Here is an 18,113-nt window from a genome sequence, read left to right on the forward strand (position 1 = left end):
TGTTTCCCCAAGCAATCAACAAACAACTCGGTTGCAAGCAACTAAAGTTGCAGGCAAATTGTGCCGTGTACTGGCAGACTGGCTGGCTAATGGGCCATACCCTACATTCAAACACTCGTGGCCAAAACGTTCCAGACTGTTGTTTGACTCATGGCCGTTATTGGCACAGTCCGTTCTGACAAGATGGAGGAGACATTTATATGGTGGCACTGAGTGACTCTTCCTCTCCCCTCCTGCTCTACTCTCTTAACTGATGATATGATGGAGTGTGTATGTTACCTTGGCGAGGGAGCGGACTATGGGGCTCTCTATGATTCCCCTGAGGAAGAGGAGGTCGATGTCTTTGGCCCCCGTGGTGGGAGGCAGGTCTCTCAGGTTATCCAGCACCTGCTGCATGGCTGAGGGACAAACACAAAATGTTTAAAAAAAGAAAAATACTATTTTTGTATCCACAAAATCAATAGTTCTATGCAGGCTTGCAATCAGTAGGCCACGTAATGTCAGCCTATGTACATGGCAGAGACTCCCAAACACCAGCACCACAAGTCACCACTGATAACCTAGACTGTTGTCGTGACACGACGGCCTGGGATTTCAGAACCTTGGTAGCAAAGGTCTGGTCCAGGTAGGGATCAAAACAACACTCCCAAAATGAGCACCTCCCTCTGGCCTTCCCCCACAACAACACCTGGCATATTTGGTACATAAGAACACACATCATCAACATCAAACCAGGATGTTCTGACAAAATAATGTTTGTAAATGTGCACGGATGGTGGGACTTCCTGTCTGACCTCATTAGCTATCAGGAAGACCAGGCGGTCATGTCTAGCTACAGTGCATTCAGAAAGTATTCAGAACCCTTGACTTTTTCCACATTTTGTTACATTACAGACTTATTCTAAAATTGATTACATTATATTTATTTTCTTTCCTCATCAATCTACACACAATGCCCCATAAACAGGCTGAGAAATGTTCGCCAATTTATTCCAAATAAAAAATAGAAATACCTTCTTTACATAAGTATTCAGACCCTTTGCTATGAGACTCATATGTTTGGGGAGTCTCCCACATGCCTTTCGGCAAACACCAAATGTGTTTGCTTATTTTTTGGCATTTTTTCTGGCCACTCTTCCGTAAAGCCCAGCTCTGTGGAGTGTACGGCTTAAAGTGTTCCTATGGACAGATACTCCAATCTCCGCTGTGGAGCTTTGTAGCTCTTTCAGGGTTATGTTTGGTCTCTTTGTTGCCCCTCTGATTAATGCCCTCCTTGCCTAGTCCGTGAGTTTTGGTGGGCGGCCCTCTCTTGGCAGGTTTGTTGTGGTGCCATATTATCTCCATTTTTTAATAATGGATTTAATGGTGCTCCGTGGGATGTTAAAAGTTTCAGATACATTTTTTTTTATAACCCAACCCTGATCTATACTTCTCCACAACTTTGTCCCTGACCTGTTTGGAGAGCTCCTTGGTCTTCATGGTGCCGCTTGCTTGGTGGTGCCCCTTGCTTAGTGGTGTTGCGGACTCTGGGGCCTTTCAGAACAGGAGTATATATACTGAGATCATGTGACACAGATTGCACACAGGTGGACTTGAACTAATTATGTGACTTTTGAAAGTAATTGGTTTCACCAGATCTTATTTTAGGGGCTTCATAGCAAAGGGGTGAATACATATGTACACAACACTTCTTCTTCTTTTTCTTTTTTTAAACAAGTAATTTTTTTCATTTCACTTCACCAATTTGGACTATTTTGTGTATGTCCATTACATGAAATCCAAATAAAAATCTATTTAAATTACAAGTTGAAATGCAACAAAAAAGGAAAAATGCCAAGGGGGATGAATACTTTTGCACTGTAAAGGAGAAGATTCTCTGGTCTGATTAAACCAAAACTCTTTGGCCTGAATACCAAGTGTCACATCTGGAGGAAACCTGACATCATTCATATGGTTAAGCATGGTGGTGGCAGCATCAGGCTTTTTCTTTGCAACTCTGCCTAGAAGGCCAGCATCCTGGAGTCACCTCTTCACTGTTGACGTTGAGACTGGTGTTTTGCGGGTACTATTTAATGAAGCTGCCAGTTGAGGACTTGTGAGGCGTCGGTTTCTCAAACTAGACACTACTGTACTTGTCGTCTTGCTCAGTTGTGCACCGGGGCCTCTCACTCTTTCTATTCTGGTTAGAGCCAGTTTGCGCTGTTCTGTGAAGGGAGTGGTACACAGCGTTGTACGAGATCTTCAGTTTCTTGGCAATTTCTCGCATGGAATAATCTTCATTTCTTAGAACAAGAAAAGACTGATGAATTTCAGAAGAAAAGCTATTTGTTTCTGGCCATTTTAGCTGTAATCGCACCCAACAAATGCTGATGCGCCAGACACTCAACTAGTCTAAAGAAGGATTGTTGTATTGCTTCTTTAAATCGCAGTTTTCAGCTGTGCTACATAATTGCAAAAGGGTCAATTAGCTTTTAAAATGTAAACTTGGATTAGCTAACACAAGTGCCATTGGAACACAGGAGTGAGGTTGCTGATAAATGGGCTCTGTAAAAAATCTGTCGTTTCCAGTTACAATAGTCATTATAACATTAACAATGTCTACACTGTATTTCTGATCAGTTTGATGTTATAGGACAAACAAATATCCTTTTCTCTATCCTTTCTGTTTCTAGTGAACCCCGAAGACTTTGGAACCACGTTAAGGTCCGTATTATTAATGTGATAGATCTCAATGTGTTCGTCTACGTTTCATGTGAGGTGTTTAACTCGATCTTTGGACCTAGTTAACAATGTTACTAAAAGTGTTAGCATTTTTAAAAAAAAAAGATGGTAATCATGAAAGTACAGGTACAAGAAAAAGCGTCGCTTAGGACGGGAAGACAGAACAAGTGTAAAACAAGTAATGGGTCTCAGAATACTTGGAAGAATGCAGCATGGTATGGCAAGACAGGATTCGTGTGTTCAATGGAACGGGCCTGTACTGTATCCTCTGACACCACGGTCCAGTAAAAGAGAATATACAGTCGTAAAGAAGGCGGCAACTATGAGTCAAGTTTACAGGTCTACGTTTTATACATACGGCTCGGTCTATCCTGAAGGTCCGGCGGATTCCACCAGCGCTGTGTCGTATCTAAACCACAAATGACAGCAAGCTAAATTTACCACTTAATGGTAAAACTGCATATATCTCACATCACATGTTCCGCTATCCTAGACCTACAGGTAGCCGCGCAAATTTAACTCCTTGCTACTCACAGTCTCACTGCTACCTCCACAGCGCCAGGTTATTCTCTGGTATAGGGATTAAAACTAGTAAATCTCAAACACTATCTAACTGAAAGAACGTATTGCGCCTGGTTAAAATAGCTAGGCATAATGCCATACTCTGATGGTATGTGACACTATTCTGCTTTAAGATCTAAACATTTAAATAAAATTTCCACAGAGAAGATATACTAATTTTGTCACTAAACTGTTGTCATGACAAACCCACGGGAAATTCGAAGGTCTATACTTCCACAGCACTGTCAACAATTACGTACAACACAATAAAACCAGAGTCAGGCGCAGCGAAGAAAACAGGAGAAAGACACGGTGAAGAGGTCAAGTCCAGGGCCCAACGACGTTTCTCAGCGCACAAGACAGGACACCGTACCTCCATTCCCTCCGGCTTGGCACGCTGGAGGCGAGGTGGAGGCAAGGCTAGGACACGTTTCCTCCTCACAAAGACCAAGCATGAATCAGGACGGGGAGAGGGCGGGAGCACAGCTCCGAATGTCAAGTACTCCAGCACCTTACTCCTCAAGCCTGACTGGATGAGGGGCAGTATTAGGCAGAGGAGGGGTAGCGAGTTGTGTCCAGGAGTGGGGCCAGCATTGTTCTCAAGCTAGAGAACAACGCCACAACTAGTTGACAGGGGTGAAGGCAGAGCGCAAGGGGGCAAGAGCATGGCTAGCCTCTTTACAGCCCAATGTAACAGAGCACGATGCGAGGGAGATCCTGGCCTAAAGGGAAAGAAGAAGGGTCAAATGCTCTCACTTAGCATGATATCCTAGCATAAGAAGGACCTAATCCTGATATCCAGAACACGTCCTTTAAAGGAACGCGTTCCCTTATTTCCTTGTAAGTTATAAAAGTATACTGTTGTGAGTTACTTGTTAAATAATGGCAGAGACATGAGAGCACTCTCATCGCCAGCATCTCTGAACACACGCCTCTCCAACACAACACAACACGGCAAGAGAGGCCAGTAGACTGCAAGGCTAATTTATCAATGCCCACTAGAGACACAGACAGGGAGTCTGCACGTCTCAATGTAGCGAGGAATTTTACCTCCAGATACAACAGAAAGAGCAGACACAACATCGAGCAGAGAGACACAGAGGACAGCACAAGAGCGGACAAGGCAGCCAACTTGGTCGTTGACTCAGATTCAAACCCCCGTCAATGAAGAGAGCATAGGCAGAGCGCTACTAGGCTGCTTCAGCACACAGGTTTTTATAATCAGGTTAACCAAAGCACACTCAGCATCTAGAAGAGAGGCCACAGGGTCAGCAGCAGGTCGTTGGTTGCTCACAGTCAATTCAACAACGGGCTAAATAATTGCCTTGCATGGTAGAGAGACCTACAGTAAAAGGTAAGAGGATCGGCAGGGGAGCGTTATTTATTCAGTTTTAACAAGACCACCCACTACTAAGAGACTCACGCGAAGAGCCGAAGGAGCAGAGGACGAAGCCAAACTATCATAATCTTACACATCATTCCACGAGTGATTCACGAGAGAGGGAAACGAGGCACGAGAAGTCAGGACATCTCTTCATATTCAAGCCATCATTGGAGCATTGTGAGAGCGATAGAGAAGTATGGGGCAGCTGTCAGGCGCCGCGCAGTTTGTCGCTCACAGTAATCACATCTCACGACCACGTACTTCTAGGGGAGGCAGGTCGTGACCGTTTCTCAGCCACAGATTTAGAACACGGACGAGAGTGCATGCGGTCTGCGGAAAATGCTGAGATGGTGGAGCCTCGGAGTGGTCACACGAGACAGACAGGTGACGCGACAGTGCATAGGCCAGTGTATTTCTCAGACTTCCGCAGCAGAACCTGGAGACGGTGAAGACAGGCGAGGACGGTGACTGCTCTAGTCCACAACCAAGCCAATGGACACTACAGAGGTTGACGTAGCGTTCCCGGGCAGGTTCAAAGCGTTTTTCAGAACACGCCAGCACACAGACAGTACAGAAGAAAGGAAGGCAGGCGTATTCTTACAGACGACCAGACAGTAACAGGGAGGGCACAGGCGGGACGCGTTTTCCTCACGCTTCTGGTGCCGACATGATCACTAGGATCAGGGAGGACTGAACAGGCCCACTGCAGGCCAGCGATATGGTTAGTGTATGTCTTTAGTGGTGCAGTGGAATCAATCCTAGCAAGACAGATGGAAGGCAGGGCAGCGTTGTATGTCTGTTCGCAAGAGCCGGACAGAGCTAGCAGAGGACCAGATCTAGCCCCGTTGTCTTCACAAAGCCAGGTGGGAAACCACGAGACAGACCAGGTGAGGTTCAAGGAGCTATAGAAGTCGTTATTCTAAAACCCACAGACAGATCAGAGGAAGAGAACAGAGCATCAGCTCGGTTTCTTTTACTGTCAGCCGACTTATACAGACAGGCTAGAGGAAGGAATCAGCGTCGCCAGCATTGTCGGACAGCCACTAGACAGTACACGGAAGTTTCCATGGACGGCATTTCAAAGGTACAGATCAGACAGACAGCGGGATGCCTAGTGCCAAAATCATGAGTACTGCAGGAAAACACACAGAACAGGACAGAAGGATGGACAATATCGGCAGCTATATTGATCCTCAGGGCTGAGGCATGACAGGGATGGGAGGACAGCCGACTGCATTATCTCAGGGCTACAGACAACGAAGAAGTGGGCAGCTATTTGCCTAGAACCACATGACAGGGGAGGAGGAGGTTCAGGCCATAAGCGGATTTCACTGTACAGGCGAATCGAGAACAGGTGGAGGAGAGAGGAGCGGAGGGGCACTGACATTTTTTCTCAGCCCACATGTACTTATCATTGACGAGAGGGGCGCAGGTCGCATCTCTCTCCTCAGCCATCAATCTGCAATGTGCATTAAATTCAGGCCCACTGACATCCATTTTTACATATATCGACGTACAAAATGTAAGACACGATAAGGCCAGGAGAGACTTCTTCTTCTTTTCCACAAAGAAAATGATACATTCTGAGACAAAAGAGTCCTCAAAATGAAATGACGCATCCAGCGGTGCGACGCCTATGTTTATCTCAGCTTGCCTCTCCTTTCTTCAGGCTTACAAAGTATGGAAAAACTGTGAAGCTCTGTGATGTTGATCAAACGTAACGTGTTTTTGCGAAGCTAGCTACTTTAACTGGGAGACAACACAAAACATTTACTAAGTCATGCACCGATAAGTATCTAATAATCAAGGTCGCAATAGCATGGGAGCCTGGAGTACATAAATGGATTGTAATCTCGGCAATAAAATAAATCTTATCTGGAGGAGTGAATCAGCCGTTTAATAACAAGATATGTGGACATAAAATAGCTTTTTGGCTGTTTTGTGAATGTATTCATGGGTATAATAGTTGGAGGCGGAAAGTTATGGATCTAAGCATTAGCACAATAGCAAAGGGAGTAGGGATGAGAATAAACTCAGGTTACGCAAGCCCGCATGATGTAGCAGTAGATCACATATTTTAAGCCACGACCAAAACAACCAGTAATTGAAATACAACGGGATAGCCTGAGGTGAGAGTTCAGGTAAGATGCGAGACGTGCGTGTGTACTGGGCTGAGACAGCTCGAGACTCCGTGCTTCTTTTGGACTAGTTGCCATTACACAATAAATATCGCTTAATAGAGCTAAAGAGCGAGGCAAACAGTTTCACCAGAGTGTGGATTATCAATTTTTGTACACTATTGTTATGCAATATTTCAAAATGTGTGCAGCAATGTCCAGAGTAAAACAGAAAGAGTATTATACACAATCCCCACTGTCTGTAGAACCTAAAGAATAGTTAATGGCTAAAAGAACTACATGTCGAAGGTATGTACGAATACTTTTATAAGTGGAGATCAAGTTTATAAATTGCCTGGCTGGGCTGATGAGACAGAATCGTGGATTTGCGCAAAAGACACACCTCAAGGCAGGATGAAGAGGTTAGAAAATTAACGTCATAAGTACTAATATAAGCCGAGAAGTCAGGACTGATTATAATTGTTGTAAAATACATATTTATATGGAATAGACAATGTCAAAAATTGGGTGGAATGGCAGTGATAATATTATTACTTACACTCATACCAGCAATAATTTCAGCGGAATGGAGAGTCAATTCCACGGAGCCTTTGTAATTGATATCTCATACCGAAAGACTAGGTTGATTTGAAAATAACGTCTTACCAGTTCTCCTTTTAATAGACTCTATTTATTAAACACTTCTATGGTAACTCAGGCATGACAGCGTTGATGAATATTGGATATAAAAACAAGGTATGAAGTGCAATAGAGCAAAATTATCCTTAAATCATCAAAGAATCATACACACACAAAAGTGTAATTTAGTCGCGAAGGCCATTGTACGACATTAGTCTGGAGAAAATAAAAGTAGACCCCTCTGGAAGGCCAAAATCGAGCTATGGATGGATAAGCATGCTGTCGATATACATTGCTAGAAAGAGCAGTAAATGTCTATGGCCCTATCAATTGGCAACGTGATTCAGTATAGTAAAAGCCTTTTCATTGGGAAGATTCATAACCCTTACAAAGAGATGGCACCTGTAATATTGACAATAAGGAAAGAGGGGCCTTTACTAAAAATGTGCATCTACCTAATCCGCTTCTATGGGAGAGTGGGCAGGGCACTAGGAGGTGTTTTGGTACCAGTGATCATATCGGAGATCTGCCGAGGAGTTGAGTGTGGTTGAGAGTGTTGGGCAACATCATGATGAAGTGCAGTCTAATAAGTACAAGTGGAATAGGGTGCCGATTTGCGGAAACAGCGGGACACTTGAGGGAGTGAGGGCTCTTGTCCTTATCAGACATGAACGTATATTGAGTAGTAGAACTAGAAAAAATGTTTTATGCCCAACTCGAAACCTTGTAAGTGGTAATACTAAACTGGCTGAAAGCACTGCTAAAACCAACGGCTTTGTGGAGCCAAAGGCTCCAAAGGAATCTGGAACACGCATATTCGGTGGCTAAAGCATTACTGAGATCTTTCTGACTAGAAATAACAAAACTCTACAAGGAACCTTTTGTGAATTGCACACACACTCACACAGGAGAGTATGCTAACTAGAAACTAAACACGGGAAACGAACAACACAGGTTGGGACGGATCTGTTTGTGAGAAGACACGATATGAGCCAAACTCTAGAATCTTAAAAAGGCTTCTTATTGGACATCGATCAAACGTATTCGTCGGCAGAAGATCTTACAGTAGATCGGTTGGAAACCTGAACTATAAGAATTTCTATGATCTGAGTTATGTGGAGTCCAAGACTTGATAGTTAAATTAAAAGGTTAAATTAAAGGTTAAGAGAAATCCATATTTATATGTTATGTCCTTAATGATTGAGATAGGGCTAGGACTAGGGAAACAAACGGCACAGTCTTCAGCGGCGCTATAACAGTTGGCCAAGATACATGAAAAATAACATACATCAGAGTACTAGGCATGTTAATACCTTGTGGGCTTTGTGAAGGATCAATGTGACTAGTGAAGAACACTCCCGTTGTGTAGTAGAGCAAACGCCTTATGAAATCTCCGTTTTGAGGACTCCAATTATTAAGGTAGGAATGCGTCTGTGTCTCTAGACATAGATGTCGAAACGTTAGCTCACGTGGTGTACCATTGTAACAATAAAGCAGTACAATGGCCAGAAAAGAACATGGTGAGTAGAGCGCAGAGGCAATTACGGCAGCGAATGGTTACAAAAAGAAATCAGCGTAGCTCCATTGCCGCCATTTATTAACAAGTAGTGCATTTGAGCAACCACCTGGGGTTAATCAAATGCCGATGCAGCATATTAGAAGATGGACATTTGAGAGATGGAAGAACAACTAGACGAAGCGACTTACAGAACAAGGAAATGAACTATATGGCATCCACTGGGGAATACATGGATCTCGTGAGCGGAGGCGATACATACGAGGGCCTAGTGACATGTGAGACGGCTAACACGCTTACAACCCTAGTGAAGTGGAAGGGAAAAGCTTTACAAAAGGCACTTAATGCCGCCGAAAGGAAAAGTTTGGTCAAGGCACAGTTGGGCAATCTTCTTTAGCCTATCCTTTTTGGGCATACACTCGACAATCGAATACCAGGTCATGTCCTGGGGGACTCACCAGCCTCTCTATGGAGGACTGACGACATAACAAGCACCTGGAAGGGCTTGGCAGAGGTAGGGAGCCCTTACATTGGTAATAAATCCCAGCATCTGGTCTGGCTTCCACTCGAGGCCAGACTGACAGAGGCATACCCACAGCACGTACAGTGCTGGAGAGGAGGGTAGGCACGGACCCACATTCACAATGGGTTTCGGTCACCTTCAGAGCTTATACCCACGGTATAGGCTCCAGGTCTCTTAAGGTTATGAGGTTAAGCTGTATAACTGTGTGATTTACACCGTCTGCTTTCACTCATACGCGCTTTGCGAAAGCTTTTGAGGGTTGAGGAGGATAGGTGTTTTCACCGGGTACTGGTCCCTCATGGATAAAGGAAGGTGTGCTCGCCCTTTCTTTGGGCATTTAACTTTGCACCCATGGTGCCCCTCATGGTGGGCCCGGTCAGCAAGAGTACGTGCCTTCACTTATTAGTAAGGGTAAAAGAATGTACGCACGGGTTACTTTGGCCCTATAGCCTTAGCTGGTCCACCACCCGACTGCTGTTCCGAGTGCCGGTACACGGAGGGAGAGTTACATGGTATAGCTGCCTCTCATGAGCGTCCAGACCGCTGCTTCCATGAACATGCGGGAGAGTTCACACGAACTTGCCCCTCTGGCTTGAGGCCAATTCCCACTAGATCCGGTCGCCAGGCTGGAGGTAGCCAGTTTATCAGGTACCCTGCGGGCTATACAAGCAGACTCGGGTTCCCACTATCCTGATGATGGATTAGAGGAGCGACAGCTATACTATTCGTCTCTCGCCGTACTGGAACGGCTTCGAGTTTGGCTCATCGTTCCGAGTAGCCGACAGAGCAGATGTGTACACCTACTTTCGGGGTCTCGGTCTATGTCCATGGGTCTCGCAGCCAATCTACTGTACTGTCCAGCCAGCATCGATGGAGAGTAAGGGGACTACTTGGGCGTTTCCATTGGGTTCACGTACAAAACGAACTCTCTCCTCGATGTCCACGCACAGGAGGAGTTAGTAACTGCTATGTAGTTTTCACGCCTGGGTCCTAAGTAAAGGCCTCCTAATTTGTCCCTACTCTAGTCCAGACGAGAGGGAAGAGAACAAACTGTTGCCTGAAGACTCAAAGGTTCAAAGGTCTGGGGCTTGGCTTGTCAATGGACCTACGCCCACGTCCCAGGACAGAACGGAGAGTAATGCATATCTGTTGCCCTAACGTCAACCCGGGCTGGTTGTCCATGGGATCTAGGGCAGGCTCTTGGTCTCAGTTTGGCTTGGGTTTGTCATGGTCTGGTCTGTCGTCTAGGGCTTCGGTTTCGGTCTAGCATGACACCCGCCGTTAGGGCCTTTGGGTTGTCCATGGCTAGCAGACTCTTTCCGTCTAGGGTCTTGGTTGTTATGGTTTGGTCACAGTTCTCTGAAGTATCTGCTGCGAAAGCCAGGACACGCTCTGCAAGAGGCAATGACATATGCTGACAAAAACTATAAAAGCAGGACACTACTAAGACTGAATGCTCTAGCCTGTCAGAAACAATGCCGCAGATGGTTGATCTAACTCCAACCTCCGGATTCCACAGATAACCCATCTATTCCAGTATACTGCTATTATCTTTTGCATATACATATCCATTTTGTACAATGTCTCAGCGAGGGTCTGAATCCCTATTTGTATTTTACATATAAGAAGACATTTAACAACAAACCATACAGTTAATTCTAATGATGTTTTTAAATGTTTATATTAACTAGGGGCAAATATCAAGAACAATAATTCTTATTTACAATGACGGCCTAGGACAGTGGATTAACTTGCTTGTTCAGGGGCGCCGAAGATTTACCTGTAGCTCGGGAATGATCCACAACTTTCGGGTTACCTTTGTGGTTACTGCACTACTAACGTAGGCTCCTGACACCCTGAGTGGCTGAACATTTCATTTGTTATGTAGCATACGTGGTGGGTAGCATGGTTTAATAAAGTCACTGTTCTAATTTGTTCAAACAGATAAGATCACAGACACATGATTTTCCAGAGAACATTCCATGTCGCCTGACTTTTCGTCTTCGTAGCCATGTTTGTCTTAAACGTTTTCTTTTCAACAAACAAAAGCAAGCAGGGGATGAAATGAAACAGAGTGAACGGAACATATTCGTTTTCTTTTTGCAGGCATCCCAGGGTGATTGGAAGCGCTGCCAACTCTGAAGTCGACTCAACTTGACCAACAGATGTTAATACTGGGGGACTATTGGCAGTTGCTCTATGAACCATGTGTTATTGCTATGCAGTTTGTGATAGACGGAGAAGGAAATGGATTTTCATGTCTATGGTTGGTAATACAGTCGTCAAATTAACAATCCTCTCATGTTTCGACACAGTATAATATTAAGTCTTTTTCATATGATTGACGGCCATTTCCACTCTATGTCATATCTCATAGACACTGGTGGACGCGTTTTGTGTCTGGGCTCAGATTCGGCCGTTAAGACGTTGCTCCTCACCATTCGCTGCTCAGCTCTCCGCATTTAAGGATGGTATGGATGTTTGGGGAAATTATAGAAGGATATGAGGTTCATTTAAAATGAGGAAGCCGTCGGGACTATATCAGAGTCTGGTTCTATGAAATGATTACTAAAGTGGATGGGCCATCATGGATCAACAGGTCATTCAACAAGAGACTTGAAATACTTTAAAACAGTGAGACGGGGGCGTGGTGAGAAGAGACACGTTGATGGAAATGAAACTTCTGAGGTTTAGCATTCAGTTTAATCTAGAGAGACTAGATAACACACCACTAAGCCACAGTGAGAGATGAGATGAAAGTCCAATATAATGTGGGTTTCATGCGATGCGAAGACAGAGGGAAGAGTAAGTAACTCCCACTTAACAACCCCAGCTGTCCTCAGAACAGAGGAGTACATACTGCCCAACAACCCCCACCTGACCAGAGCAGAGGAGAGTACATATCATAAGCCGGTAAGGTAAACTAAACAAACTCCGAACTGTCAGGAAAGAGGAGAGATGTAGGCATAATGAAACTGCCTCGTCTCCTAAACAAACCCACCTGTCCAGACGAAACGAGAGTAACAAACTGCCCTAACACCCCACGTCGAAGTAGAGCAGAGTAAGACAGAACGGCCGCTGAAGAAAAAAGGAGGACCGAAACAACCTCATACTGTTCCAGTACATAGAGAGAGTAAACACTACACCTAACCAACGCACTGTGCCAGACAGAGGAGAGAACAAACTGCCTAAACCAACCCCACTGTCCAAGACAGGGAGAGTACATAACTGCCTCTAACCAAGCCCACTGTCCAGACAGAGGAGTAACATACTGCCCCTAACCAACCCCACTGTCCAGCGAGGAGAGTACATACTGCCCAACAACCCACTGTCCAGACAGAGGAGAGTAGCAAACTGCCGTCCTAACCACCCACTGTCCAGACAGAGGAGCGTACATACTGCCCTAACCAACCCACTGTCCAGACAGAGGAGAGTACATACTCGCCCTAACCAACCAACTGTCCAGACGAGGAGAGTACAAACTGCCGCTACAACCAACCACCACTGTCCAACAGTAGGAGAGTACATACTGCCTAAGCCAACCCCCACTGTCCACAGAGGAGAGTACATACTGCCCTACTCAGCAACAAACCCCACTGTCCAGACAGAGGAGAATACATACTGCCCTAACCAACCCCACTGTCCAGACAGAGGAGTAGTACATACTGCCCTAACCAACCCCACTGGTCCAGACAGAGGAGAGTACATACTGCCCTAACCAACCCCACTGTCCAGACAGAGAGAGTACATACTGCCCTAACCCCAACCCCACTGTCCAGACAGAGAGATACATACTGCCCTAACCAACCCCACTGTCCAGACAGAGGAGAGTACATACTGCCCTAACCAACCCCACTGTCCAGACAGAGGAGAGTAACATTGCCCTAACCAACCCACACTGTCCAGACAGAGGAGAGTAACATACTGCCCTACCACCATGTGGCAGGGTCTTAACCACAGGCTGTCCAGACAGAGGAGTACACTCTCCCTAACCAACCCCAGGTCCTGATCAGACAGAGGAGAGTACATATACTGCCGAACCTAACCAACCCACATGTCCAGACAGAGGAGAGTACAAAACTGCCCTAACCAAACACCAAACTGCTCCCAGCACAGAGGAGAGTACATACTGCCTAACCAACCCCACTGTCCAGACAAAGGAGAGTACATACTACTGCCTCTAACCAACCCCACTGTCCAACAGAGGAGAGTACATACTGCCTAACCAACCCCCACTGTCCAGACAGAGGAGAGTACATACTGCCCTAACCAACCCCCTTGCTCAGTCCACGAGAGGAGAGTAAGCATACTCGCCTAACCAACCCGAATAAACACTTGATCCAGAAAAGACCAGAGAGTAACATACTGTGCCCTAAAACAATCCACTGTCCAGTACAGAGGGAAGTACATACTCTTTGCCCTAACACGACCCCCACTGTCCAGACAGAGATGATACATACTGCCCTAACCAACCTCCGATGTCCAGAACAGAGGAAAAAATACTGCATCTAACCAATCCCACTGTCCAGACAAAGACGAGTACAACAAACTGGGCCCTATTGCCAACTCGCCACTGTGGCAGACAGCAGGAACAGCTACATATAGTGCTCTATCCAATAAATACCTAATCCCCTTACTGTCCAGAACAAGAGTATATACACATATAACCTGCTCTAACCCAACACCCTGGTCCAGAACAGAAGAACAAACTGACTGGGCACCTGGGCTACACACCATCCCCGATAGCTGCCAGACAGAGGAACCAACTCCTCGCCCTAAAGCAACCCTACTCGTCGCAACACGATGGCAAAACGATACTCGCTCATTTAAAACTAGTACCAACCCACTTCCATACAGCAGAGGAACATACTGCCTCTACAGCCAACCCCACATTGCCAGACAGAGGAAAACATACTAGTGCCTCTACGAACCAACCTTCACTGTACCAATGACAGAGGAAACATATCTGCCCCTATAAATACACAATACCAAGCTGTGGCTGGATCGTCACAGATGGACGGACACACACACACACAGCACGAAATAAACCATTTCCACAACAGACACATGGTGTCCCTCTTCACACCTTGTTTACTGCAGAACAATATGACATCATAGGAAATGGGACACATGGTTCAAATAGAGATTCTGCTAAACCAGAAGTACAGTGGTTAAAAATAAAGGGGACGTAGCTGTGACAATGAGAATGGAAGTAGTAGAGGGTAGGAAAGGGAATACTTAACTCAGCCTGTAATTGTGACTCCAAAGCAGCGCAAGCGGCTCAAAGCCCACTGTTTTCCCAGTAAACACCATCATCTAGTGCCCTGGCCGATGCCTGTGCAACACAGATAGAACACCTGAACGGTAACACAGGAGACGACACCGTTGTTATTACCAGAAATGCCCACATAATAAAGGAGATCCTAGACCTGAAATTGCTTGTTTCAACTTAATACTCTTAGCGAATCATTGAAATAGCCGCGTCGACCTTTAAAGGAACAATAGTCCAACCATTTTAAGTCCTCGCTGTTAGACAACAGCTGAACTGTTCAAGGCATGTCTGATGATGATGACAGGATGGAGTGGTTGGCAGTGGTGGTCAATATAATGGAAAAATAGACTTAATAGTAAGGACTGTTTGGAAATGAAGGGATTTGTTTTAATGTGTGACGACTGGGTGTGACAACGTCTGAAGTGACATTGAAATTATCAGGATCATCTTGTCAGCTTCTGATTACAATGTGGCATTGTCATAACATGTTCCAAATAGCATGCATATGCAGCCCTCCAGTCCACATCTGTTGGTCAGTGAGATCTGAGTATTCAGATGAGGTTGGTGCGGCAGCTGCTCAATTACCTGATGGCATGATGGCGAGAAGAGAGCAAGCAGATTTATGGGTGACTAGTAAAGTCACTGCTGGTGTTCTTGATTTGGTTTTCATCCTCGTCGCTTGCCTGCGGTTGCTTTTTTTTTTGGTTGTTGAGATGTACGTTAGATAAATTCATCTGGCACTGTAAAGCGACAGAGAGGACGACAGAGAGTTTCCATTTACCAGTGTCTAGATCTACGTGCCATCTGGAAGAAATCATTTGGTCTCCGAGGCTGATTCAGATTCTTCACTGTCTTTCAGTGGTGGTGGCGTTCTGATTTGGATCGAAAGAAAGTCATAGTGGTGCATATCAGGATCTGCCGGGGGAGGAGACTCGAAAAGCATGAATCGCATGTTATGTTGATTACCCTAGAGGTCAAGAGTGCAGTAGTCAACTCTCAGAGCTGCCCAAGTCCTGGTATCATTAGGTGGCCTATATTTGTCAGGTTGGTTTTCATCACCACCGGGATCAGTAGCATTTAAAGCGTTCACATTCAACCGTCCAGATTCTCTACCCAGGCCTTCTCCCTGAGGTGTGTGTATTACCTCACTCCCCTTGTGGTTTCCCACATGAAATAATACTATAGTGCTATAGTGTATACTATGGTAGGAATAATGTAGTATTCACTGTAGTTTGCAAAACACTACAATTCAGAGGCTTGGGCAAATACCGATGGACGGGGTATTTTCAAATACCGACAGTATGATTTCAATACCACGTTAATAAAAATATATTATACTTATTTTGGGGTGGGGCACCCCCACACGCGGACTGAGGGTGAGTGCCTACGAGCACACATGCTTTATAACTCATAACTAACTACAAGAAATTCTGATTAGTCAAATAAATCACTGTTTACTATAGTAAACTACATACCGGTTTACTATAATACTAATATCAAAATCAAATTATACTAACACTTATAATGTAGGTTTATAAGTTTACTAATAGTATAAATAATGTGGTACATTTTTATATAGAGAAAAAGTCATTACTGTAGTGTTTTGCAGACTGGTAGTATTTACAGTTTTACTATAGTAAAAATATGGTAGTATTTTTTATTATATAGAACGATATATATGTAGTGTTTTGCAGACTGTAGTATCCTGTAGTATTTTTCTGAAGTGTTTTGGGGACATTACTGTTATGTAGTATTTATTGAGAGTGGTTTTTGTGTTATCGTTTGAGATAGAAGTGGGGACATTTTCTCCTTGAGGAAACCTACTGCGAGAAAGTACTTAAAAGAGCAGATAACCTGTAGATAGGTAGGACTGGGTTCTGAGAAAGACTAAAAGAGTGATAACCTGTAGATAGGTAGGACTGGGGTTCTGAGAAAGACTAAAAGAGTAGATAACCTGTAGATAGGTAGGACTGGTTCTGAGAAAGACTAAAAGAGCAGATAACCTGTAGATAGGTAGGACTGGGTTCTGAGAAAACTAAAAGAGCAGATTAACCTGTAGGATGACTGTAGGACTGGGTTTTGAGACAGACTAAAAGCAGAGATAACCTGTAGATAATGTAGGACTGGGTGTCTGAGCAAATTACTAATAAGAGTAGATAAGCGCTGGAGACTCTGAGTGGCGTATCTGGGTTTGCTTGAGTATAATGTGAGCTTAGAAAGTAGTAGATTTGGACCTGTGTTAATTTAGTGTAGCCCTTTTCCCCTCTAGGCGACTGTTGAGTTCTGAGAAAGACTAAATGAGTATGCAAATTAAGCCTGTTAGTATTTACTGTGTTAGGACTGGGTTCTTGAGATAAGGTTTTAGATATAGTACGTCGTAACGCAGATAACCTGTAGTAGGTAGGACTGGGTTTTCTGAGAAAGCACTAAAGTTAGGCAGATAAGGGCTGGTAGGATTAAGGGTAGGGACTGGGTTCTGCAGCAAGACTAAAGAGGAGCAGATAAGGGCCTAGCGTCATTGTGGTAAGGGACTGGAGTGCTGAGGGAAAGAGCTGAAAGAGCAAAGTATAGACCGGGTAATTGTATATGGTAGGATATCTTTTGGGTTCTGAGAAAGACTCCAAAAAGCCGATAGATAACTCCTAGTAGGGATAGGGCATATGAACTTGGGTTTGAGATAAGACTAAAATGGGAGCAGATAGGGAGCTCGGGTGTTTAGTAGGTAGGACTTGGTTCTTGAGAAGACTATAATGAGAGTAGATATCACCCTGTAGATATGGTAGCTGACTGGCGTTCTGAAGAAAGACTTATGACGAAGTAGCTTAGATGAACCTGTAAAGGGTAGGACGGGGTTTGAGAAATGACGAAAGAGGCAGATAAACCTGTAGATCCACAGGTATGGACTGGGTTTTTTGGTACTGAGAAAGCTAATAAGAGGTAGATAGACCTGTAGAATAGTAGGTTGGGTTCTTGAGGAAAGACTAAAGAGCAGATAACTGTAGATAGGGTAGGACTGGGTTGACTGAGAAAGACTAAAAAGAGCAGAGTCATCCTTGTAATAAGGTAGGACTGGGTTTGAGAAGACTGAAAAGAAGTAGTACGTAGATGAGGTATGGGACTGGGTTCTGAGAACATAAAAGAGTAAAAGATGAACCTGTCAGATTAGGTAGGACTGGTTCTGAACGGGGAATCAGAAGCTTCTGCTCTTTCTATAACCATAGGGAAACACATTATAATGGTTGTACTTTGGTCATGTGGTTTCTCACTTACGGTGGCACAGAATTGGGATATAGGGGGAGGGGGAATGGAATGGGTCAGTGGAATGCAAGATTAAACTACTGTAGTATGTCTAGCTGTGTTTTTTGTGTGGTATAACGTTA

General features: G+C 44.6%; 1 long non-coding RNA gene across 1 annotated transcript in view; it reads right to left on the bottom strand.

Annotated features, from left to right (window-relative positions):
• Positions 1-284: 284 nt before the first annotated feature.
• Positions 285-18,113, bottom strand: part of LOC112077828 (uncharacterized) — a 26,507-nt gene continuing 8,678 nt past the window's right edge. Inside the window, exon 3 of the long non-coding RNA XR_002895510.2 lies at positions 285-398. This is a non-coding gene — a long non-coding RNA (uncharacterized lncRNA). The remainder of the gene's footprint in view (positions 399-18,113) is intronic.

This window comes from Salvelinus sp. IW2-2015, unplaced genomic scaffold (genome assembly GCF_002910315.2).
Source record: "Salvelinus sp. IW2-2015 unplaced genomic scaffold, ASM291031v2 Un_scaffold4947, whole genome shotgun sequence".
NCBI classification, from domain to species: domain Eukaryota; kingdom Metazoa; phylum Chordata; class Actinopteri; order Salmoniformes; family Salmonidae; genus Salvelinus; species Salvelinus sp. IW2-2015.